This window comes from Lutra lutra, chromosome 4, assembly GCF_902655055.1.
Source record: "Lutra lutra chromosome 4, mLutLut1.2, whole genome shotgun sequence".
Classification (NCBI taxonomy): domain Eukaryota; kingdom Metazoa; phylum Chordata; class Mammalia; order Carnivora; family Mustelidae; genus Lutra; species Lutra lutra.
The window spans coordinates 110,016,459-110,041,943 of NC_062281.1; the positions used below are offsets into that span (position 1 = coordinate 110,016,459).

The following is a 25,485-nucleotide window of genomic DNA, read 5'->3' on the forward strand; positions in this document are numbered from 1 at the left end:
CTCTTGGAGAAAACTATGTCTAATTAACTTTCATATACACAGGACTTATCACAATGGCAGTTATTTGGCATGAAATATTTTGAAAGAATGAAACTTCTCTCAATACACTTTTTCATTCTCTCTTACCTATTCATTCTATCCTTGTCCATCTTGTTGAAGCTCAGAACCCTGTTATTCCCAGTGCTTCCAACTACCTATTCTCTTTTGGCCTCTCTTCTTTTCCTCCTCAGATTGGATTCTAATGCCAATCATTTCAAGTAAGTGTCAACTCTCACGTCAGACTTTTCTTCTCCTTTGTCCTTTTGCAAAATTTATCCTGCAATTCCTGAAATTCTCTACTATCTTCTCTGTCCTAGGGCTGCCAGATTCTGCTGGAAGAAACCATAAAACCAGACTAAATACATTTTGAGCCATGCTGTCTGAGTTAAATCACCACAGCTTCTGAGAAATCCCTTGTATCCTCAAGTTCTCAATCTACCCGCTGAGCATGACGATCAAGGGTAAAGGATTTGGAGCCAGAGAGTCTTCAGTTCAATCCAGTCTGATCTCTCACTAGAGCTTAAAACAAATTACATTCACTCAAGATTCAGTTTCCTACATTTATTTTTTTTTAAGATTTTATTTATTTATTTGACAGAGAGAGGGAGATCAGAAGTAGTCAGAGAGGCAGGCAGAGAGAAAGGGGGAAGCAGGCTTCCCGCCGAGCAGAGAACCCAATGTGGGGCTTAATCCCAAGACCCTGAGATCGCGACCTGATCCGAAGGCAGAGGCTTAACCCACTGAGCCCCCCAGGCGCCCCTCAGTTTCCTACATTTAAATGAGAGTATTTACAGCATATACTGCACAGAACCTTTAGAAATACCAAATGAGTTAGTGCGTGTAAACTACCGAATAAACATACTGAGTATGGCTCCTGGCAAACAGTAACCCTTAAACAAATAGTAAATATTATTTTTTTACAGATTACTATAATTAGGACCAAACAACTGGCATTTCCTTAACATAAGTTATTTCTGGCATTTCCACTTCACTTTTTGTATAATCCGATGACGGTGATTTTCCTTCTTGCACAAACTTCTCTTTTAATCTGGTCTCCTCAATTCCGTCTTTTCTAAACTTCTTAATTCCTTTTAGTTGCACTTCCATCTTCAATCTTTTCCTCTTCATAGTTCTTTCCTCTTTGGGTGACAAACATGATCAATTTTTCCATTTCCTCTTTGTGATGCAACTATTTCAAGTTTCCACACCATCTGTCCCCTTATTTTGCTGCCAAAACTATGGAAAAAGAGCACATCTTGAAGCCTCCACTTACTCAAAATTCATTTACTCCTCTAATTTATCCCTTGTAATCAGGATTTGATGTGAACCTGTTCTATTGAATGGGTATACTGACCATTATATTGAAATTATTCTCTCTAAACCACTACTGACCTTCTAATCACCAATCATGCCCTCCTTCTTAAAATCTCTCCTCATTTGTCTTCCAGGTTATGTAGTACCATCATCATTCACCTCTTCTTTCCAAACATTCCTTGGTTGTCTTAGGTACTCTCTCTTATCAGTAATCTCTCTTATCAAATATGTGTTCTGTTTTTAGCCCTTTCTGGTCTCTACCAATTGACTTCATTCATTCTGAAGTTTTTTGACTCTTCTCTCTGTTGAGATAGTTCATGAATCTGAGACTCAATTCCCAGTTGTGCACTGTGCTTTCCCACTTTGATTTACCTGTAACATTTTAAATTAAATCAGATAAAATCAAACTCATTCTATTACTTTTCTATTGGTTTTCCTATTTCTGTTAAAGTACCACCATTATCTCCATCCAAATCAAGGCATTATCTTTAATGTCCTACTCTCCAATTGCCCTCACAACTCAATATTTATCAGGTCTATAGATCACCAAATATTTCTCATTTATATACCTTCCTCCACTCATAATTCCATAATGCTAGTTCAGGATTTTATTTTTCCTTTGTGGTTACAATAATCCTTTTGTTGGTTTTCCTGCTTCTAATCTGCTTCCTTACCCATTTTACATTTTGCTGATCATACCACTAGCCATCTTGAAAATCTTCAGACACTCCATTAAGTCTAAATTCATTCCTGTAGCTTCAAAGCTCTATCTTACCTTTCCAGTTCTATGTCTCTATACTCCATATACAAAGGCATCACATCACCATACAGACTACTCACTTTTTTCCACATGCCTGCCATACTTGATTATCTTCACTGCCTTCTCTCAGGTATGTGTCTCCTTCTGAAATTCTACTTCATCCTACATGATTGATGAAATTCTATGCATTCTTCAAACACTGCTCAAATATTATTTTCCTAAAGTCTTCCTTGATTCTCCCAAATGGTATGACACCTGTTTATTTTGCATGTCCAAAATAATGTAAACCTTTTACAATATTGTTTGCCTGTCTTAACTAGTATTACTCTTAACCAGTTTATTAAAAGTAGAGATATCATTGTACTTATTATCTTCGTATCTCTCATACCATATAAAAGGCTCTGAAGATGTGGTCCATATACACTATGAAGTATTATGCCTCTATCAGAAAGGATGAACACCCAACTTTTGTAGCAACATGGACAGGACTGGAAGAGATTATGCTGAGTGAAATAAGTCAAGCAGAGAGAGTCAATTATCATATGGTTTCACTTATTTGTGGAGCATAACAAATAGCATGGAAGACAAGGGGAGTTAGAGAGGAGAAGGGAGTTGAGGGAAATTGGAAGGGGAGGTGAATCATGAGTGACTATGGACTCTGAAAAACAACCTGAGGGTCTTGAAGGGGCGGGGGGTGGGAGGTTGGGGGAACAAGGTGGTGGGTATTAGGGAGGGCACGTATTGCATGGAGCACTCACTGGGTGTGGTGCAAAAACAATGAATACTGTTACGCTGAAAAGAAATTAAAAAAAAAAAGGCTCTGAAGAATAGTAATAAACTGACCTGTTGACAGGGACTTATGTATAGCAATATGGTTAAATATAAATAGAAGTAAAAGGACATAGAGAATCCAAAAGTGTCATGAATACCCATTGCATTTCACCTTATTTAGAAAATATATGTAGCACATCCACTTCTGAAAGAAACTTCTAAATTTTCATTAAATCTATAAAGTGAATATTTTAGAACAAACTCAAAATAGATCCCATTAACTTTCGAATCCAACCTACTGTAGCTATTCACATCCATGACCCATTCTGCCTTTTTCACCACAAATATGCTTCATGTTTCAACCAGAACCTCCAAAATGCAACTCTCTTACCTGTTTTTTGACCTCACTAAACTTCTCAATCCACTGACTCTACAATTTCCTTCTACATGATGAGCCCCTTCTTGGCTTTGCTGCCTTCACTAACTAACTTTGACGGCATGATTTCCCCACTCCAAATACTTTCTTGCCTTAACAACCAATTTGCTTGCTTTCCCCTCTTGATTTCCCGCAGCCAAACTGCAACCCCCGGAATGCCTTCTTCATGTCACCCAGATCATGAACTTCTAGGCAAGTTCAAATGCATGTACCGACTGGCATGACTATGGGTTCAGGACCTTCCCTTCCTTTAACTCCAGTTTGTTTTAGCTCAACTGTCATTTCCTATGGGAAAAGTTTCCTTTTCAAACATGACATGGACTTGCAAGCTGATGAAGTATTTTCTCTTATGTTCCAATCTGTGCCTGCATTTCATTTGTTTCTTGAGTAAGTATTGAAGTCTATGTCCATGGACTTATCTAGATGTTTTGTACACGGGAATGAACAAAACAGGCAAACTTCCTGCCATCCTGAAACTTACATTCTAGTAAGGGAAATATTAAACACAGAAGTAAGTTCGTGGGTAATATAGTATCAGACTATGATAAGCAAAAGGAAAAAAATAAAGTGTAGTAAGGTAATGTCCTATTAGAAATAAGGATTTTAAATTTCTTGTGACAATTCAACTTCTATGATCCAACCTAAGATACTAGGGCCCTAATATGTAGAGAAGTTCTTTCTCAGGAGCTAACATGAGAACAAAAACAGGAAGTTTAATAAATAAAACTGTACATATTAAATGTTAAATAAAACATATATAAATTTCTACATTTAAATTATTTATTTACATATTGAACACATACACATGTACTGTTTAATCCGTTTTGTATTTATTCAATCTATTTTTATTGAAAATTCCTTTTCTGCAATTAAAAATTATTCTTGGATGAGAATCATTTCCTTTGGGGAGACTCCTATAGATTAAACTCATGAGATGAAAGGTATGCTAATTTGTCAAACTCTTAATTCAATTGCCAAACATTAACCAGCCACTAACAAATATTGTTTGCTTTGGTAGGAAGTTTCTATATTTTCCCCAAAGATCCCTGCTTGTTATTCATGCCCTTATGTAACCCTATGGGCCCCATCTAGTGACTCCCTCCTAATGAACAGAATATGCAAAAGTGATAAAATTACAATTTCATTATGAGGTTACAAAGAGACTTTGCTTGCAGTCTTGCTGCCCAGCCTCTCGTTTCACCTGTTCTTGTTTGATCAGTTCGTGAGCTGCCATAAAGCTAGGTCTGCATAGCAAGGAACTAAGGGCAGTCTCAGGCTAATCGCCATGAGGAAATGCACCATCTGTTCAACAACCTGTGAGACTGTCCTGCCAACAACAAGTAACTCATAAGCAGATCTTCCCCCATTTGAACCTGCAGATATGATCACAACTCCAGCCTTAATTAGGGCCTTGGGAGAGACCTTGACACAGAGCAACCAGCTGAACTATACCCAGATTCCTGACATAGAGAAACTGTGAGATAATAAATGTTTGTTGTTCAAAGCAACTAGGTTTTGCGGTGCTTTGTTACACAGCAATAGATACCTAATATAACTGCCTTTTTCCTTTGTACACTCTAGGGTATCCATATGAATGTTTGTGGAATGAATTAAATAAATGTTCAGGATTTTCTACTCTTACCATCCAATTCTGTTTTTTTTTTTAATTAGAAATTCATACTTGTGGATATAAAATAATTTCCCAAATCACTCAGTATTAAATATAATCACTTAAACTTCAAAAAGTCAGATCGAAACATCATCTAGAATTACATTTACTCTCCTACTACAATTTCAAAACTTCTCATCACTTCACAAGTAGAAGCGCTGTTATAGTACATGTTTGAAATCAGCCAAAAACCAAGCCCTAGATCTGCTACCTACAAGTTATATGACCTATGGTAAGTAGTTTAAACTTATTTAGCTCTTTCAGTTTCCTAATCTGTCAAAAAAGATTATATTACCCACCTTAGAAAGTTTTTTATAAAGGCTAAATTCAGTAACATGTTTGATTGATACTAAGCAAAAATGTAGCTGTCATAATTAGGACCCAAACAAAACATCCTGGAAAAAAAAAATCCTTTTTGCAAAACTCTGAAACCTAGACTGAATGTTACAAGTGACGGTACACTCTGAAGTGTATGTGAGCCAGGTCATATGAATCTGTTAATCCATTATATGACCTAGGAATCTCTAACTTAGGTTAGAATGTAGAGCTGGAATTGTAATGAAATATTTTAAAGTCATTTGTTTGTTTATGGTCTTTGAAGCTTTGCAAAATGGAAAAAAAAAAAACAGATTTCTTTTTGTCTAGCATGCATAAATACCAAAAGACAGAGAATTGCCATTAATTTTCCCAACTGGAATTGTCCTTCCGTCAAGTTCTTTAAGTTCTTTCCTGAAAGATCATTTTGAAATTGTGATGCAATTTGAAAATACCAAGCAACTATACGTAACATTTCTGTTATTTTTCTCTATGCCCTGGCACCGTCGAAAAACATATTACATAGTTAAAAAATATTTTCCCCTTGGAATAGGGTTATTTATTTTGAAATGATAAACCTAAGGGGAAAATCCTACTTTTCCAAGTAAAGTCACATCAAGGAAGCAATGCAATGTGATTTAATATTAAAATCTCTGATGATAAGGAAATGAGATATTCTACCCAATCTTATCTCCTACATCATACTTGCTCAAAATATTAATATTTTAAAATCATCCTCTATAAAACAATAAATGGAATGACCTCTCTAAAATATTTTTTAGTAAGCTATGGATATTTCCAATATGGATAAACATTAGGGGAGGATGACTTGTTTCCTTTGAAAATCCCTTCTATCCCAAAACTAACAAATAAGTGCCTATAAGGTGAGTGCTGTGAAGTGTGTAAGCCTGATGATTTGCAGACCTGTACCCTGGGGCTAACAATACATAATATGCTAATAAAAATTTTAAAAATTAAATTAAAAAATTAAAATTAAAAAAATAAGTAAGTGCCTAAAAGAGATATAAAAGAAAGCCTTATATAAATATAATATACATATTGCTTTCAAACACAGCTTTTCAAGCTGAGTAGATACTTAATAGAAATGTACTAACTGTTGATATTATTTATCTCAAAAGATATTTCAGAAAGTCACCTTAGAGAGTTTTTTTTCCTTTTATGATCTTACAAACTATATTCCTAATTGTAATCTTAAAAGTTGTACTTACTTTAAAAATAATGATTTTCCTGTTTCTATCAGATAAGTTACTTAGATTAGGCTAATCTATTGTTGGCTGTACTAATTACAGAACTGATTAATTACATATAGGTCAATTTTATGTTTACTGTAGAATAATTTACTTTCCTAAAGGTTGATAAATTTATAACTCCTTCTAATTTTATATTAAACTCTTAGTGCAGCATTTCCTAGTGTGTAATTCACTGTCCACAAAGATTCCTGCAAATACAAGTGGATTTTTTTAGAATACAAACTTTAGTTTCATACCTTTTCCACTGGTTTTCATTTTCATATTCACTTGAGGACTACTGTAGTTACTTGTTAAAAGAAAACAATTTAGGAATCACAAATTAAAACTGGGGACTTGACTTAGTATTGTAATTTAGTGTTCTGCCATATAACACTTAAACATTTTATAAAGTTTAACATGTACATATGCAAATGCAAATTATTGGAATTCTACTAAGTCATAGAACTTTTTCCTATTAAAAGGTCATAACTGCTATCTTGTGTTGGTCATGGTATCTGTTTTTTAAATATTTTGTAGTGAATAATGTATTTTTAGGATAACTGACAGTACCAGTTATGAACTTATAAATTCCTACATTGTTACCATTTTGATTTTTTCAATATTCTTGCTATCAGATTATTTTTCTATGGGTAATTGAGACACATCTCACACACACATACATACACACACACACACACACACACACACACACACCCCTGCAATGAAAAAAGTTGGAGGGATTCTCTAGGACAAGTTTTCCATATTGAGGTCTATGAACTTCTTGAGTCCATGAATATATTCTGAAAGATTCTAAAGACAGGTTTCAAATTTTGGGTTCTTTCTTTCAAATATAAGCTAAAAAGGAGCTAAATCCAATCATGTTCTGAATTATTTGTGGGCATCTTTTATCCTGGTTTTGCAGTAGGATTTTATTTTTTGCATTTACCTTTCTTTTTGCCTTTTACTGCATCTGCTCTTAGGGAGGGTCAAATGAGGTCAAGTAATGATATAAAACAAACATTTTTCAGTTCAAATAGAAAAAAGTGACCAGAAAATGGAGATTAATACGTACAAAGGGGATAAGCATGCAAAATGCAAAAAAAAAAAAAAAAAAAAAAGAGAGAGAGAGAGAGAGACTTGGAGAACCCCAATTAGTATCATGTGCACATTGTGAGGGAACAAACTGCTTCCACTCTTTCTAGAACTTACCAATGTAATTATAGCAGTTTTTTAGTAGTAAGAGTCCCCGTAAGTGGGCATGAGAACTACAATGACCAGGACACTGATTCCAGGATGACACAAAAGTCTTAAAATTAAAAGATAAAATTAATACCAAATGAAAATTTTTAAATGCTAATATATATTTATATTATTAAACCCAGCCTGGTCATATTAAATTCAAGAAAGCAGTTGTGTATGCCACATTGATGTTATTAATTTAAACTTTATTATTGTAGTTTTAAAGTCTTACTTGCAATTGTTTCGCTTTTTAGTTATTTAAGAATAAAATGAATAATAAATTTATCCCTAATCTTTATACACACAGATTGCATATGTGCTTGTAAATACATTATATTACAAAAGCCAATCTAAGCAAACAATGTTACCCACCATTTTACTGTTATTATTATTATTACCATCATCATCATCATCATCATCTACCTTTTAGATGGATCCATTTGAAGATTCTAAACTGAGAAACCTTGTTCTGTGCTTTAAAGCTTCACAAACACAAAGCAGAATAAATAATATACATTTACCACAAACAAGCACACAACATACTGGAAATTTCTCAGTTTATACATCTATTCCACAAATGTAAAAATTATTAAATTAATCTGATATTCTTTTCCATTTCAATTTCAAAAGGTAATCATGGCCAAGTAAATTAATTTAATGATATAATAGTGAAACCACACAATTTGTAAAGCACCATTCCTGGGACCATGCCAGACCATTCAACATCCTCTCAGGAGGTATCAGTGTGGACTGAAGGTCCAGAATTAGGCCCAAGAGGAGGGGACAGAGTTTTCAATGGAAGAAAAAAAAATCATTAAAAGTTCTCATTATTCTATAACATTAGTATAAGACTCCTGGAAAATGAACAAAGCATGGAATTTAGACCTACTTTAATTTAAGCACATACACACTTAAATCTCCTTGAGGCTTACCAAGACAGAATAACACATGAGTCTAAGGTCAAAATCATGACTTAATAAAAAGCAATTTGGTCAGCATGTACTGATATGCATAATTTATCTCTAGCGACTGAACTGGAGGCTTAGGGTTGTGGGGAATCCATCGGAAACAAGACAACAGAATGCAAACGAATAAGCCAATAGAGGAATTTAGTCCGGGACCATGGTAAAATTGATGAAGAAGAAATCAATCCCATTAATTGAGGCTGGAAAAAAGTTTAGTAGCATGTACAAGGACATAAAGATTCCTACGAAAGGGTTCACAGAGAAACATGTTAAAACCCTGAATCCATTCATCTTACTTAGTCACTCCACCCCTAGCTGACCTGAAAGTAAGCAGAGTGTCTATTGGTATTTGTATTTATTCTTTTTGTGAAAGGTAAACAGCTCAATACTGGGGTCATGACTTCTATATCCTGAGAGTTCTGAATAAAATAAATCTCTCAGGTGCTTATTGTAAGTGTATTTCCAGCTCCACTTGGTGAAAACATTTCCAAGTAGACTAATGGAAAGCTCAAATAAGGTAACTAACTGTCCTTTTAATGCATGTGATTTGTGTTAAAGATGCTTAAAGAACAAATAGTTTAAGTTGTTGAAATACAGTTACAATTTGTATTATTGTTATAGTCACTGAGCTGAGAAACTTATTTAAAATGAATTGTAAAAGGAGAATTTAAATGTGACACAGAGGCAAATATTAAAATAGTCATGCTTATGCTATAAACCCTATTTCTTTTTTAAAATAGAAAATATTAAGTGACACATTCTGAGAAAGTATAATTCTCTTCTGAGTTTACACAGCATAAAATGAATAGAAGTCAATCCACCTAAAAAAATTATTCTAAGGGTTTAAATCATCTAGACCAAATCTCAACACTGATTTAATAAACCAAATAATTTATATACATTCCATTTTTTAAGTCTCAGTGTATATATATTGTTAATATCTCAAAAGAGATTGTTCTACAAAATATCATATTACAATAATCACATCCCTTCTGACATCTCACTAGTCTGCCGCTTAATTTATATTTCTGGGTCTCTGGAATATCTTCTATTAACTGACTCTGGAAACCAAATTTAAACCAATTGAGGCACAAGAGAAGTTAGCTTTGTTGACTGTGTTCACCCTTGTCAGTTTGACAGCTTTCTTACCCACCACAAATTGGCTCCTACAGATCTCTAAAGATCTTTTTACCTACAAGAGAGATCAAGCATTTAGGGATTAAGGCTCATTAGTAGAACAAATGAATGAAAGGATGAACAAATGAGCCTCCTCTTTCCTGGCTGGAACTATGGAGGGTGCAGAAGAGAAGAAAAAGAAGGTTCCTGCTATGCCAGAAACCCCTAAAAAGAAGCAAAGGAATTTCACAGCGTTAAAGGTCAAGCGTCTGAGGAAGGAGTTTGCTCAAAAGATGCTTCGAAAGGCAAGGAGGAAGCTTATGCATGAAAAAGCTAAGCGTTACCACAAGGAATATAGGCAGATGTACAGAACTAAGATTGAAATGGCGGAGATGGCAAGAAAAGCTGGCAACTTCTGTGTTCCTGCAGAACCCAAGTTGGCGTTTGTCATCAGGATCAGAAGTATCAGTGCTATGAGCCCAAAAGTTCGAATGGTTTTGCAGCTTCTTTACCTTCCCCAGATCCTCAATGGCACCTTTGTTAAGCTCAACAAGGCTTCAGCTAACATGCTAAGGATTGTGCAACCATACATAGCATGGGGGTACCCAAACCTGAAGCCAGTGAATGAACTGATCTACAAGAGTGGTTATAGCAAAATCAACAAGAAGCGAATTGCCCTGAGAGATAATGTATTGATTGCCTGATCTCTTGGTAAATATGGCATTATCTTCATGGAAGATCTGATTCATAAGATCTATACTGTTAGAAAATGTTTCAGGGGCGCCTGGGTGGCTCAGTGGGTTAAGCCTCTGCCTTTGGCTCAGGTCATGATCTCAGGTCCTGAGATGGAGTCCTGCATTGGGCTCTCTGCTCAGCGGGGAGCCTACTTACCCCTCTCTCTCTGCCTGCCTCTCTGCCTACTTGTGAACTCTGTCAAATAAATAAATAAAATCTTTAAAAAAAAAAAAAGAAAATGGTTTAAAGAAGCAAACAACTTTTTATGGCCCTTTAAGTTATCTTCCACATGAGAGGGAATGAAGAAAAAGACCACTCATTTTGTAGAAGGTGGAGATGCCAGCAACAGGGAAGACAAGATCAACAGGCTTATTAGAAGGATGAACTAAGGTATCTACCATGATTATTGTTGTAATCTGGCCAGTTAATAAATGACTACTCTCAAATGGGGGGAAAAATAAAAAGAATGAAGGAATGAACAAGCTACCATACAATCTACTTGGAAATACTCAAATCCTGTTTCTCTATTATTTTTCATCAAATATATTAAGGATAAAAATAATAGCAAATTATGAATACAATTGCCTTTGTTAAGCAATTAGAAGGGGAATAAGAAGGGCAAATATTTGCTATAAACAGACTCTCTTCTGAAGGGTTCTACCAGACTCTGGTTTCTTTACTGAGGCCAGGATAATGAAGAGCAATGCATGGGTGTTAAGCAAGTAGGTTTGTACATCGTGGGGCGTCTGGGTGGCTCAGTGGGTTAAAGCCTTTGCCTTTGGCTCAGGTCACAATCCCAGGGTTCTGGGATTGAGCCCCGCATCGGGCTCTCTGCTCCGCGGGGAGCCTGCTTCCTCCTCTTTCTCTGCCTGCCTCTCTGGACATCGATGAAACAGTTACTACAATTTGCAAGTAATGTAAATTTCACCATTTCTTTTTTTTTAAGATTTTATTTATTTATTTGAAATAGAGAGATGGAGAGAGGGCGTGAACAGGGGGACAGAAGGAAAGGGAGAAGCAGGCTCCCCCACTGAGAAGGGAGCCTGGCACGGGGCTCGATCCTACTACCCTGGGATCATGACCTGAGCTGAAGGCAGAAGTTTAACTGTCTGAGCCACCCAGGTGCTCCAATTTTTCATCATTTTAAAAACACAAGTAGGCAAGATTATTTGGTCCACTTCAATAGTCTTAGACATTAAAATGAAGAGATACAGAAAAAAAGGCACAGAAAGAGACAGAAGAGGGTAGAAAATAGGAAGGGAAGAGGAAAGATATGTAAACATACTGTAAACTCAGTATTTCCAAGTAAAACTATTCAATTTTCTAGATTAAAAAGTGGCCACTTTTTTTCTACAAATGTCATATTTTGAAAAAGAAAATTCTGGAAAGGGTAATTGTTAGATAACTATGCAACTTTTAATTTTATTATTCAATAAATTATTGAATCTATTACTCAATTGCTGCTATTCACAAGCTTCTGTGGATGAAATCTTTGAATAGAACAATAAATTTGACCAATTATCTCCTGCAGGTCTCTTATATTAACCAGCATGTTATTAGAAGAGTTGGGGAGTCAGGGAATATAAAAACTTTTATCATGTCCCCGGGCTTCTCCAGGCATTCTGGTACATAACTGAGGCCAGACTTAATGTCTCTCTTGCTTTTGCACACCATTTTTAGGTGTAAATTGCAGAGTCACTTGTTACCAAAATAGAGTTTCATTCAAGATAGACTCTTATTCTTATCCAGCAGAGACACAGAAAATATAAAGCTTGAGCTAATAAGGCCTGTGAGCTTTGTATATGATTAAATTAGTCACTCATTAGAAAAAATAAAAAGTGTTGTCCTAAAAGTGTACCTCATTTTACTATCCAGGGTGTATTAAAGGCAAATTTGAGAATTTGTGAGAAATAAAGATTATGTTAAACCATATAAAGTTGACTGTATTCAACATTTTTATCTTTAAAAGATGGCAATTTCATATGATTCTATTACATAGTGAAATATCACTACATCTCATGATTGTCACAGTAAATAATATTCATGCCAAATACAAAATGTTAAATACTAGATATGAATATTAAGAGTAGATAGTTTCACATATACTCATCAGAAATTTTGCCACTAACATCTATTTTCTTTAATAACTAAGGACCATACTTAGCTTTACAAAAATGAAACTGAGTTTAATGTAGATGATCTAATGCATGTACGTACTGATCACTATTAATTTTATCACATCATGGAAGTATTAAAAGCACTTCTGAATGTAAAGTAAAAAAAGACAAATCCATTTAAAATGGGAATATTAAGGGAGAAACTGATCGAAATATAAAAAATTGAGTAATGGCAGTCAGTGGATCATCAATATTTTTGTTCATTTCTTCTACAGCTTATATTTTATTTTCATTGCTTTTATTTTAATGCATTCATCTAGCAACAATTAGCATGTTATTTATACTGTGTCTATCTTCCTTGTATGGAATACTTGACAAAGTATGTTATTATTTCTTTCAGAATTAATGACCATTTTTAAGTTTCCTTTTTGAATCTCTGAAAAAGATTTAGATTGCCCTGCCTAACCCAAACAAGAAGGCACTACACATTTTACATACTAAGTTACTGATTCATGGGGTGGATTATGTACAAATTTAAAATCTCTAGCTAAATCCTTCTTAACTCTAAGAGCTGGGTAGAAGTAATATGCAGTCCCATCAAAAACCTATCGGCAGGGTTCTGACATTAGTTCAACCAGAATCATTAGGAAGACAAATTTGCTTCACCATGGTGAAAACTGATGTTTTACTAATACTTATTGGACGAGAGGCTGTTTTATTAAATCAAATTCTCAGATTATCCAAATGTTTGGTTAGATTACAAATATGCCATATTAAATAAGGTCTGAAATATTCACACTATCAGGTATAAAATGGAAATATTGGCTGCTTGGATATTAATTTATTTCAATGGTAATAACCTATTCTGTTGTCTCAGATTTGCTGAGCCATGACCTCTTTTCCGAACTTCTATCTTTCCAAATTATTTCATGCATTATATTTTTATAATGATTTAAGCATGAATCAAGTGGTTCTTTCCTTAGAAAGAGTTTTAGAATTCAGGATTTTTCTCTATATTCAGCACACTGAAAACAAACCTTTTTGGGTTCTGTTTGTGTGTTTAATTTTGTTTTCTGTATAATGACCATAGAGCACAAACCTGTGAAATAATAACTCTTTTATACAGATATCAGAAACTTTACATTGATTGGAAGAATAATCAACTCCCACTTAAACAATTCACAAAATTTCTGATCATTCTGGTGTTTTCATGTTGGCTATATTTTCTTTTGAGAAATTAAAAAACCACTAGATGCTTTTATAAAAATTTTAGAAGCTATAGAAAAGTTTAAAAAGTGAAGTGAAAATAATATCACTCCAATTCCTAGCAAAATATTTCATCACAGTTGCTATGTCCAGATTGTCTTCTGTTTTTTGTATGCATATACAGATGCGACTATGTATGAGCGTGTGCATAGGATGTGTGTCTTAACCATTACGATGATTACCTGTGTGCAGGGGCTGTCCTTTTTTTTCTACTTAATATATTGTAACTGCAGCACGAAGTTATACAGTTGAGTGTCTGACTCTTGGTTTTGGCCTCAGGTCATGATCTCAGGGTCCTGGGAGCCCAGCTTTGGGCTTCACACTCAGCCGGGAGTCTGCTTGAGGTTCTCTCCCTCCCTCTTCCTCTGCCTCTCCCCCTGCTCATGAGTACACACACTCTCTTACTCTCTCTCTCAAACAAATAAATAAATCTTCAAAATATATCTATCATAATCATTTTCCAAGATCATTAAAAGCTTTTTTAAAGGCACAATTTTAATGCCCATGAATATCATAGTTAGGACTGCCATGTGATTTAATCAGTCCTCTTTGGAATTGGGGAATGTTCCTAATTTAATAGTTATTTGTAATATAGATGAAGATATTTACTCTGTATTTTTTTCCATGAATTTTCAATTATTTTTTTAGAATGACTTCTGAGAAGTGGAATTATTGGATCAAATAATATTAAAAGATATTTAAAGTCATGAAAATAATATATTTAAGTATTACAAATATACAGAGAAAAAAGTAAGCATCTTTCTATTCCCTCAAATGTTACCCTTAATCAATACTAACAATGTTATGTATATTTTTACATAAGTTTCCTGTGCTTGATCGGTATACCCAAGTATTTATACAAATTTATTACATATATATTTCCTCTTTATTTATTCTTTTAATAAGAATGAACAATGCCATAATTACCCTTTATTTTTTAATTTCCCATTAAAAAATAAAACAGAAGAGTACTTCCAAGTCAATAACTGTATATAAAACACATTCATGTTACTAGCTACATACTACCATGCAACACAAATATATGATAATTTATGTAATTAACTACCTTATTAATTAGTATTCATATTTCTTGACAGTAGTAAGCATGGTACATACATACTTAAGTACTGATGATTTTTCCTCTGTAATAGTTTGAACTGTGAGATTAGCAGAATTTTAATAGACACTGCAGAATTTACAGAAGACTTTAGCAGTTTTATAGGCCTTCCTGTCTCTGTTCTTGCAAACTAACCTGGGTAAGAGATAGTTAAACTAACTTAAGAGATGTTTTAATCTTATCATTTTAGTAAGGTTAGAAAGATTTTTTCAAATTTCCTTTTCTCTATTAGTGAAGTTAAACATATTATATACATTAAATGAATTAAATACACTGTCATATATTTGTTCCCTATTTTTATTTCTTATTCCATGAATTGCATTTCCATATCTGATGAGCACTGAGTAATATATGGAAATTATTGAATCATTATATTATACACCTGAAACTAATATAACCCTGTATGTTAACTGCACTGGTATTAAAATAAAATATATTTAAAAATACAATAGAAAGAGATAAGAATGGGTGTGTTGACTCTCCCACTGGCAGCTCCAAATTCAGATTCTGACAGATGAGGTCAATGGGACATGCAAAGGGAGATGCATGATAGTGATGGTGCAGTACATAGGAAGAAATTTCTTTGTGCTAGTCATTTTTCTGATCGCTTAACTTCTGACTTTGTCCTGAGAAGCTGTAGTTTCCATGGCTGTACACAAAGACTCTTAGTCCCCATGAAATGCATAGGTTTGGTATAATACAAGCTCTTGTCAAATTCACAGAGAAGGGGCACTAGGGTGGTTCAGTGAGTTAAGTAAGCCTCTGCCTTCGGCTCAGGTCATGATAACACGGTCCTGGGATTGAGCCCCGCATTGGCCTCTCTGCTCAGTGAGAAGCCTGCTTTCCCCTCTCTCTCTGCCTGCTTCTCTGCCTACTTATGATTTCTCTCTCTTTCAGATAAATAAATAAAATCTTAAAAAAAATAATTCACAGACAACTAGAATACCAATGGGTATTCTACAACTCCAGGATATTTTCCACAAAGAGAAACTACAGGTATTTGACAATTTCCTGAAGACTTTTGTCATAGTCTACAATTAGTACCAACTTCACCTTCTTGATTTGAAAACTATTTATTCATTCTAAAATGGTAATGCCAGGCATTAGTATTATTTAGACTGTCACTGGAGGGTATCTGGTCTTCAGTGTGATCTATACAGGAATCATTCTCACTGGTGTTGCTCTAGAGGGAGTGATTGGGCTCTACAGGATGGTGGACTTTATAAGATCTCCAGATAAGTTCCTGAACTTTACCATCCCTGGCAACCATCCCTTCTTTGTTGAGACTGATTAGACCTTCATAAACTGCTCACTACTGGCAACTGTAATTGAGCAGTGACATTTAACCCTAAATAGAGGGGCTAGATTATTGGGGGTTTTTTGTACAAAGATGCAACAGATGTCAAACTCAGAGCCAGAATCTCATCCTTTACCTCTTCACGCCCTGCCAGGCTTCCATCAGCATTGTCCCTGCAGCTAAAGTAGTTCTCCAGGTTCCTAAAGCTCTGATGACACAAGATCAGTCCTATCTTGTATGGAGCCACAGCTGCAGGAATGGGAGGTTGCACTGACTAGGGATGGCACAAACACAAAAGGGGCTTTGGTTTAAAGCTTGCCTGAGTGGCACCTGGGTGGCTTGGTCATTAAGCATTTGCCTTCAGCTCAGGTCATGATCCCAGGTCCTGGATTCTCCCTCTCCCACTCCCCCTGCTGTTTCCTCTCTCACTGTGTCTCTCTCTGTCAAGTAAATAAGTAAAATCTTAAAAATCAACCAATCAATAAATCACTCTTGATATTTTTTAGGATTACCCTAATCCAATATATACATGGATACTGAGTATATGATAACATAACAATATCAGAACTAGCAGGAAATACGTATGTGCACTAATACTTAGTAGAAATAACACAAGGTTATTTTTGCTGAGTCTATTTTTCTTGATATAACATTTCTGAAAATTTGATTATTTCACAATCAATATTTATTTAATACAGTTTTCTTCAAAAACACTATTAATCTTTCTTTATGCTGCATCTTATACTCAATGGTATCTTAAAATCAATTTTTATATATATATATATATATTTTTTTTGTAGAACTTTCCATGGACTGTATGAAAGATAAAACTAATGAAACTATTAATAAGTGAAGAAATTGTTAATATCTCAACATGTTTTCCTAAGAAGGCTAAAGGCAATATTGAAATATTCAGGCAAGAGTAAAGAAAAACATGGGTTTCAGACAGAAAAGAACTGAATGTTTCTTATATCAGCTGCTCTTTTTATAATCCCAGATTTTAAGGGATGAAGGACATTCCCTAAATGGAGTTTTTTTTATCTACTACAAACAACTTTTCCTTACAATAAAAATGTAAGTTAGGGAAAACGTGGTATTGAAGTTTTAGCTCTTACAAACTCATCCTAGTGCTGACTCTCAATAGTTAAGAAATTCAACCCATAGTTAAATCTAGTCTTCAAGATTTAAGAAATTCAACCCACATAGTTAAGTCTAGTCTTCAATATTTAAGAAATTCAACCCATAGTTAAATCTAGTCTTCCATATAAATCCACTTTTTTTATGTGAATTAGTAACATCCCGGCCATGATAAAAGATAGGAGAAAAGGATTTTGGAGCCAGACCCAGTGTATTGCATCAAAAAGTAAATCAGCTCATTAAATCCAAGACAGACATTCAAAATTTCTAACAAATACCAAACAAATTTTTTAGAAAAAGAAGATGAAGTGACATAGATCATAGCATCAAATACTTTAAGATGAAGCAAAATAGCTAAAATATTGAATGGGAAAAAAGATTATTACTTTAAGGAATAGTCTCTCATTTGTGTAAGGTAGAGATGCCATCAAGAACAGGAAGAAATATGAGTAAAATCAGAAGGTTACCATTCAACTGTGCTGTAGAGTCACCAGCACACATAAATAGTACCATGAAAAAACTGATATTGAAAGGAAAATATAATGATTAATAGACAAACCCTAAACCATGCTTTCTGTTTCAGACAAAAATGGATTCTCATTATTCTTTGACAAAAGAATGCTACCGCAGTCTACCAAGACCCATCAAATCCTCTGCATAAGTTTTACAGCTCTCCTTTTGCTTTGTTAGAACTTCATGGCTGAGGGGATAATTCAGCTAATTCCAAATTACCCCTTTACGTTTCCCTTCCTTAACAACACTCCTCAGAACTTTCACAATTATTGCTGGTCACTATGCCAACAAATATGATTAAACTATATATATATATTTGCAGTTGATATTACTTCTCTGAGACAAAATGATTATTGGTTAAAAATCCATAATAAGGTCTATTTAAATGCTATTTGCATAACTGCTTTCTGCTAATTGAACTACACCTGATCCTGAAAGCACAAACAAATATGTAGTGAAGCTAATTCAGAATCAGTTTTCAGGGATTCTGATTGCCTTTGTTTTGGGAAGTTCTGTGTAAGTTTTCTGCGACCATCATGAGCTTGTGTCCTAGAACTCAGCTGCCGTTGCTCAGAAGATCGATTGAGAAGACGTGTTACTACTGAGGACACTGGTAGCTCACAGGTAGTGGCTTCTGGCATAAGCCCTGTTTGATACTGAAATCTTGCCTCTATTATTTCCACCCCTGCTGTTACCAACAGTCATTAATCTCAAGCCAGACAAGGGCCTCAATACTGCAGATGGCACCATTATTCACCATTACAGATGATGCTGGATACAAATTTATCAACTTTTGGCAGTTTATTTCCCTCTGTTATGATAATTTAATGGGTTGACCAACATATATGAATGCCTATGTGAGTTGTGGGTTCTACATGGTAACTGTCTACCTGCTTCCTCTGGCAATGATGAGTTCCATAGCAGAGAACCATCTGGGCAGAGGTTGGCTCAGGAATGGTGCACTATCATTCCATACCAGCCTACACCCTCAAGTGAAGCATTTAACACTGACCCGATGACTTGGAATTAACAACCCTCTATATCATCTGCTTAATTAAACACATTATGTAGGGTTCTCCTTTTAGATAATATTATATTATCTCTCTTTTAAAGCATAAAATCCAGCTTTGAGTCTCTCCAAAGTCTTGTCAAAAAAATTAGTCTTTAAACCTTGGTGTTCAGTTGCGGCTTCTCTGGGATATTGACTGAGAAAGGCATTTAAATTCCCATTGTGCTTCCTAGCATGCTTATGAGGTCTTCTCAATTCCTTAGCTTCATCTAAAGTGATGTCACCTGCCATACACATTGTTTCATAATTATCAAATAGAGAAAACTCCAAAGAAATCTGAACAACAGTCCTAAGACTTTGTAACAATATTAAAATCACAACTAAGCTTTAATGAAAAATATGTCATATAAACAAAATATGAAAGAAATGTGTTTCATTAAAGTCTAAACATTTAAATACCATGTAACCAACTAATTTACCTTAAAATACTTACATTAAGATCATGTTTTAGTAAGATTGTTCCTATAACATTTTATCTTTGGCTTAATTTAAAAAAATAAACTGATATTGAAAGTAGTACTGAAAATTTCAAGTCTGGATTAGGTTTTACCTATTTGTCATCCTCTCCTTCTCATACCCCAAAATAATTATATAATACTTTCTCACAAACATTAAAATATAAAAAGGTAACTTATGATGATTTTTAAATTTTATTTATTGATGTTATTTTAGAAATACAGCTCTTTGAAAAGCTAGTTTTTAAGATATAATAATGGCATCAATAAAATATGAACATCTTTAACCAGAACAAAACACATGGTTCTACATCCTGATCTACTGCTCTCCAGCCTATAAAATAGAGGTCAAGGCACCCTATTCAATGTCAGGAAGTCTGTCAGTACTGAGGAGGAAAGTGGGTGAAAACAGAGGGATCTAGTTTTTCCCTAAAGAGTTCTGATCATGCCATTCTTGTGGGTGTATCTTAAATGAACAGAAGGGTTAATATTTTCAAGGTTTTGGCTTGACTGTAGACTGCTTTAAATTATCAATGAATTAAAAATAACCATGACTCATATAGTTGATAACTAAATATTGCAATTAACTACATATATAATAATCTTTGCATACTACATTATTCTTCACAAAGAATTTTATCATGAAAAGCTCATTTGTTCTTTAAAATGGCTCAGTAATGGGATGCCTGGGTGGCTCAGTCAGTTGAGCATCTGCTTTTGGCTCAGGTCATGATCCCAGGCTACTGGGATCAGTCTCTTGCTCAGAGGGGGAGCCTGCTTCTTCCTCTGCCTGCTGTTCCCCCTGTATGTGCACACACACTCTCCCCCCACCCTGATAAATGATAAAATCTTAAAAAATAAATAAAATAAAATAAAATGGCTCAATGAAGGATCTAACACCAACAAATATGTATCTGATATCCTGTAATTAGGTTTGTTAACAAACTGAAATTTTAACCCAAGTCACATACCTGAGAGACTGAAAGATCTAGTTAGATATGGGATGTTCATATGGTGATTCTATCCTGTGTCCGTCCCACTATATGATACTATGACCCGCAAGACAATATAAAAACAATTATGTAATGCACTTATTTGTTACAGACTACACTGAACACTTAGACAAAACTGTTCAGTCTCCTAAAAGGTTTTGACATATAGAATTAAGATAGAATTGTTATTATAAGAAAAAAAAAAGAAGAAAATTGAAACATAAAAAGCTTAACAAACTAGATAGGTGGCAATATTTGATTAGGAATTTTAACATTAAATTACTTGTTATCTTGGCCAGACTTAAACTCGCTTTTATCCTAAAACAAGTACAAACAAAACAACAGAGTTCAAGCTATGTGATTGACTGCCCTGTTCTGAAGGTCTCATTTATCTTTTAGCCACTCCTCATCCCAGAGGATATAGACTTGCTTTAGTAAACATAAGTTTGCAAAAGCATTTTGGAGGGTATCCCATTATATAGTGGCCCAGCAGCCACCATATCTGTGTTCATTGCCCAGGTGCCTTGGGAGTTGCTATATGGAGGAAGGAGAAGCCATCCAACACTTGGCACCACTGCCTTCTGGCATCTGCCAATTCCCTCTATACACTTTGCACATGAAGGCTGCTCGGAGCAGGTGGTTTCCGCTGTAGGAAGAGGGTTGTGGAAAGATATTCATGAAATGAATATTTATGAACAATCCCAATCTTCATTTTAAGTATAAGGGAAAAATAAATTTTAAACAGGGAGAAGCTTAGGAATTGCTGATTTAAGGCATCATCCTTTAAATATTTACAACCTCCTTGTGTTACTTCTGAAATCCTTTAATCTGAAGTACAGTAAATAAATTAGGAGAGTAACATTGAATCCGCCAGAAGATTCTGATAGATTTTCTTTAGCATGAGCAAACCAGTCATTTACGTAGTTGACTCATTTTTGTGACAATTATTTTTCAAACAAAGTTAAATCATTTTGCTAGTCATCTAAAATCTAGTTTGTGACACTCACTTAAATGATGGTGTTAAAGTCTTTGCTCATAGTTATTTCAAAATGGCAAGGCCATTTTTGCTAGATTAATAGAAGTCACATAAAAGAATTGATGATATTTTTCCAACTTCCTTCCATGTGAACATTTTGAGGGCTCATCATTGCTTCAAAATGGGAACAAGTGCTCAAAGGATAGGGAAAAAAAGGCAGCATGTTTGAAATAATACTGTTTTATAAAATTTATTTACAGGGATTATAAACTGCTACATCTTATATGCATTTTACATTTCTTCCTTTAGTTCTTCTTGTGTCCTAGAATATGTATTTAAATTTTTTAATTAATAGATTTATTTTTTAGAGAAGTTTTAGGCTTGCAGAAAAATTGAGCAGATAATACAGAGAGATCCCATATACATCACATGCACAGCTGCCCTTATTATTGACATCTTGCATTAATATATGCTACGGACTTAAGTGCATCCCCCTCAAATTTAATATGTTGAAGCCCCAACCCTCAATAGGATCATATTTGAAGATGGGACCTTTGGGAGATAATTAGGTTTAGAAAGATGAGATGGGGGGGATGGTGCCATAGTGATGAGATTAGCACCCTTATTAGAAAAGGAAGAGATACTAAAACTCTTTCTCTGTCAGAAAGGATACAGAGAGAAGGCAGCCATCTGCAAACTGGAGCAACGGCTCTCATCAGAACCTGACTATGCTGGCACCCTGATTTCTGACTTTCAGTTTCTAGAACTGGGAAAAAATAAATCTTTGTTATTTAAGACACACAGTCTCTGGTACGTTGTTACAACAACCCAAACTAAGGAATATTAGGAATACAACATAGTATGTATCTTACAACTGATGAACCAATATTTATACATTATTATTAACAGTCAGTAATTTACAGTACACTTCACTATCTCTGTGGTACATTGTATGGGTTTTGACAAAAGTCTAAAACATGTACCCACCATTAAGATGTTGTTCAGAACAATTTCACCTCCATAATATTGTATGTTTTTAATTGCATTTTCAGGTTGCTCACCAACTTACATCCCAGTAATTTTCCTCCCTGTACGGAGGATTTTTTTTTTTTAAGTAGGCTTCCCACTTAGAGTTCAACATGGGGCTTGAATTCATGGCCCTGAAATCAAGACCTGAAGTGAGATCAAGAGGTGGATGCTTAATCAACTGAGTCACCCAGGTGCCCACCCCCTAAGGAAGATTATTTTAAAACTCTGGTATAGGATGAGCACTGGGTGTTATATCCAACTAATGAATCATTGGGCACTGCAACAAAAATATGATGTACTATATGCTGGCTAACTGAACACAATAAAAAAAAAGAGATTAAAAAAATTCTGGTATATACAGAATCCTTCCATTTTTCTTCATTAATACTGAATTTAATTACTTTGTTTCATAAACCAATTTCTTTAAATAGTTTTTACCCAGAACTATGAGTTCAGAAATTATTGTACTTAATGAAATTGTTAGTCATGAGGGGATTCACAGTCACTGTGACTCAGAAAGTCTAATCCACAAATAAGAAAAGTTGGGATTTAGACCTCTGCGATGACTTCAGTATAATGTCTATTAACTAAATCAGGCTGAAAAAATTTACAGGCTGACCAGCCAATCAGAAAGTTGGGTAGGTGAGACCAGATCCCTAGTAATACTTCTTAAAGTGAGACTTATGGAAAATCTGCCTTCTCCTTCCAATCTTATACAGTATCACAAGGCAGTTAAAACAGCAGTTCCAACACCGGATATGGAATAGTACCAGTTTTACAGTATGACTCTGGGTAAGGTACTTGGTACTGAAGAGCCTCAAATTTCTTATTTGTAAAAATAACATAACACTGACTTCACTTAATTTCTGTAACAATCAAATTACGTAGTATATTAAAATTCCTAATATAGTACCTGATATTTAACTAACACTCAATATTTGTCACTGTTATCATCATTATGTTATTAGAATTTTTACTATACAGTGGAGATCCAAAGAAGAAAGTATAGCAATAGTTGCCTACAGCACTGGCAAAAATGATCAAAAGAAGTATTAGAACTTCCATCCCAGATATGAATAGTGTTAGCTGTACTATCAATATAGTAGAGAATGTGAGTGATAGGGATAGCATTAAATTCAAGAAATATTTATTAGAATTTCTTCTGGCTTTCTTCTGGGTTAATTAGACATGTGTCTATTTATTATCTAATAGTTATTCTACCACAATTAGTTACAATTAGTTTTTAAAAACCACATGGTAAACAGGCAGAAAAGAAGACATTTTCAAAAATAGCCATTGAGGGGCGCCTGGGTGGCTCAGTGGGTTAAGCCGCTGCCTTCGGCTCAGGTCATGATCCCAGGTCCTGGGTTCGAGCCCCACATCGGGCTTTCTGCTCAGCAGGGAGCCTGCTTCCTCCTCTCTGTCTGCCTCTCTGTTTACTTGTGATTTCTCTCTGTCAAATAAATAAATAAAATCTTTAAAAAAAAATAGCCATTGATAGTAGAACTATATTTTTGAAGTTCCAAGTCTTTAAGAATTAAAGAATTACAAAGGTATGGTGATTATCCATCCCTCTTTTTAGGACACCTACATATACTAATCAAGGTAGGTGAGAGGAAGAAATGAAAAACTAGAGTGGAGAAGACATACTACGTTTCAAAAGTCAGGATGTTTTCTTTTCCAGCTTGTGAACTTGGAGACAACTTATTTTAATAATTAAAATTTAAATTACTTGGGAATAATAATAGTATTTAAGTTAATTTGTCTAGCCAAATTAAAATGCTAATCAAGTGTTACATCATTTAACCCAAACAGTAACTTTCTGAGTACCATTATTTTCTCCATTCTATTATCAGAGAAAAGAGAAAAAGATCTACTAATAACCTACTATGCCAGTTGAAGGTAAAAACAGAATTTGAATCCAGGACATCTGGTTACAAAGATCCTACACTCACTTATCCTTCATTCCAAGGTAGAAAAATACATTAGGAATCAGAAGAAATAAATGTAATATTAAGAGCTAGCATCTGTATCTTTGGGGTAAATACATAGTAGTGCAATTGCAGGGTCATAGGGAAGATATAGTGAAAAGAAGGGCCATCTGTACCCCAATGTTCATAGCAGCAATGGCCACGGTCGCCAAACTGTGGAAAGAATCAAGATGCCCTTCAACGGACGAACGGATAAGGAAGATGTGGTCCATATACACTATGGAGTATTATGCCTCCATCAGAAACGATACCCAACTTTTGTAGCAACATAGAGGGGCCTGGAAGAGATTATGCTGAGTGAAATAAGTCAAGCAGAGAGAGTCAAGTATCATATGGTTTCACTTATTTGTGGAGCATAACAAATAACATGGAGGACATGGGGAGATGGAGAGGAGAAGGGAGTTGAGGGAAATTGGAAGGGGAGATGAACCATGAGAGACTATGGACTCTGAAAAACAATCTGAGGGTTCTGAAGGGGCGGGGGGTGAAGAGGTTGGGGGAGCCAGGTGGTGGATATTACAGAGGGCACGCATTGCATGGAGTACTGGGTGTGGTGCATAAACAATGAATTCTGTTACACTGAAAAGAAATTAAAAAAAAAAAAAAAGCTAGCATACACTATTCATTACCATGGAAAAATGGCACCCCTCCTGAAACACATTTTTTGTTTTTTTTGTTTTTTAAGTGGGGTCCTATAGATCTCACAGAATTGTTTTGAGGATCAAATGAGAAGACTTTGAAAGCTGCAAGAGGAAATATAAATTATTAGCATTTTTTTAATATATACCAGGAACCACATGTGTTGTTGTAGAACTTTTCCTGGTTTCCTTCTAGGCTAGTCTGACATGTGTGTAGAAAAAGCCACAAAAGTTTCTAACTTGACATTTATCATTAAAATAGCTTGCTGTGTAAAAACT

General features: G+C 34.8%; 1 protein-coding gene and 1 pseudogene across 1 annotated transcript in view; both read left to right on the forward strand.

The window, feature by feature from the left end:
- The window catches only part of OLFM3 (olfactomedin 3), a 203,673-nt gene that overhangs the window by 93,495 nt on the left and 84,693 nt on the right, over nt 1-25,485 (forward strand). The gene's annotated exons all lie outside the window — the stretch shown is intronic.
- Nucleotides 10,045-11,058, forward strand: LOC125099050 (60S ribosomal protein L7-like; annotated as a pseudogene).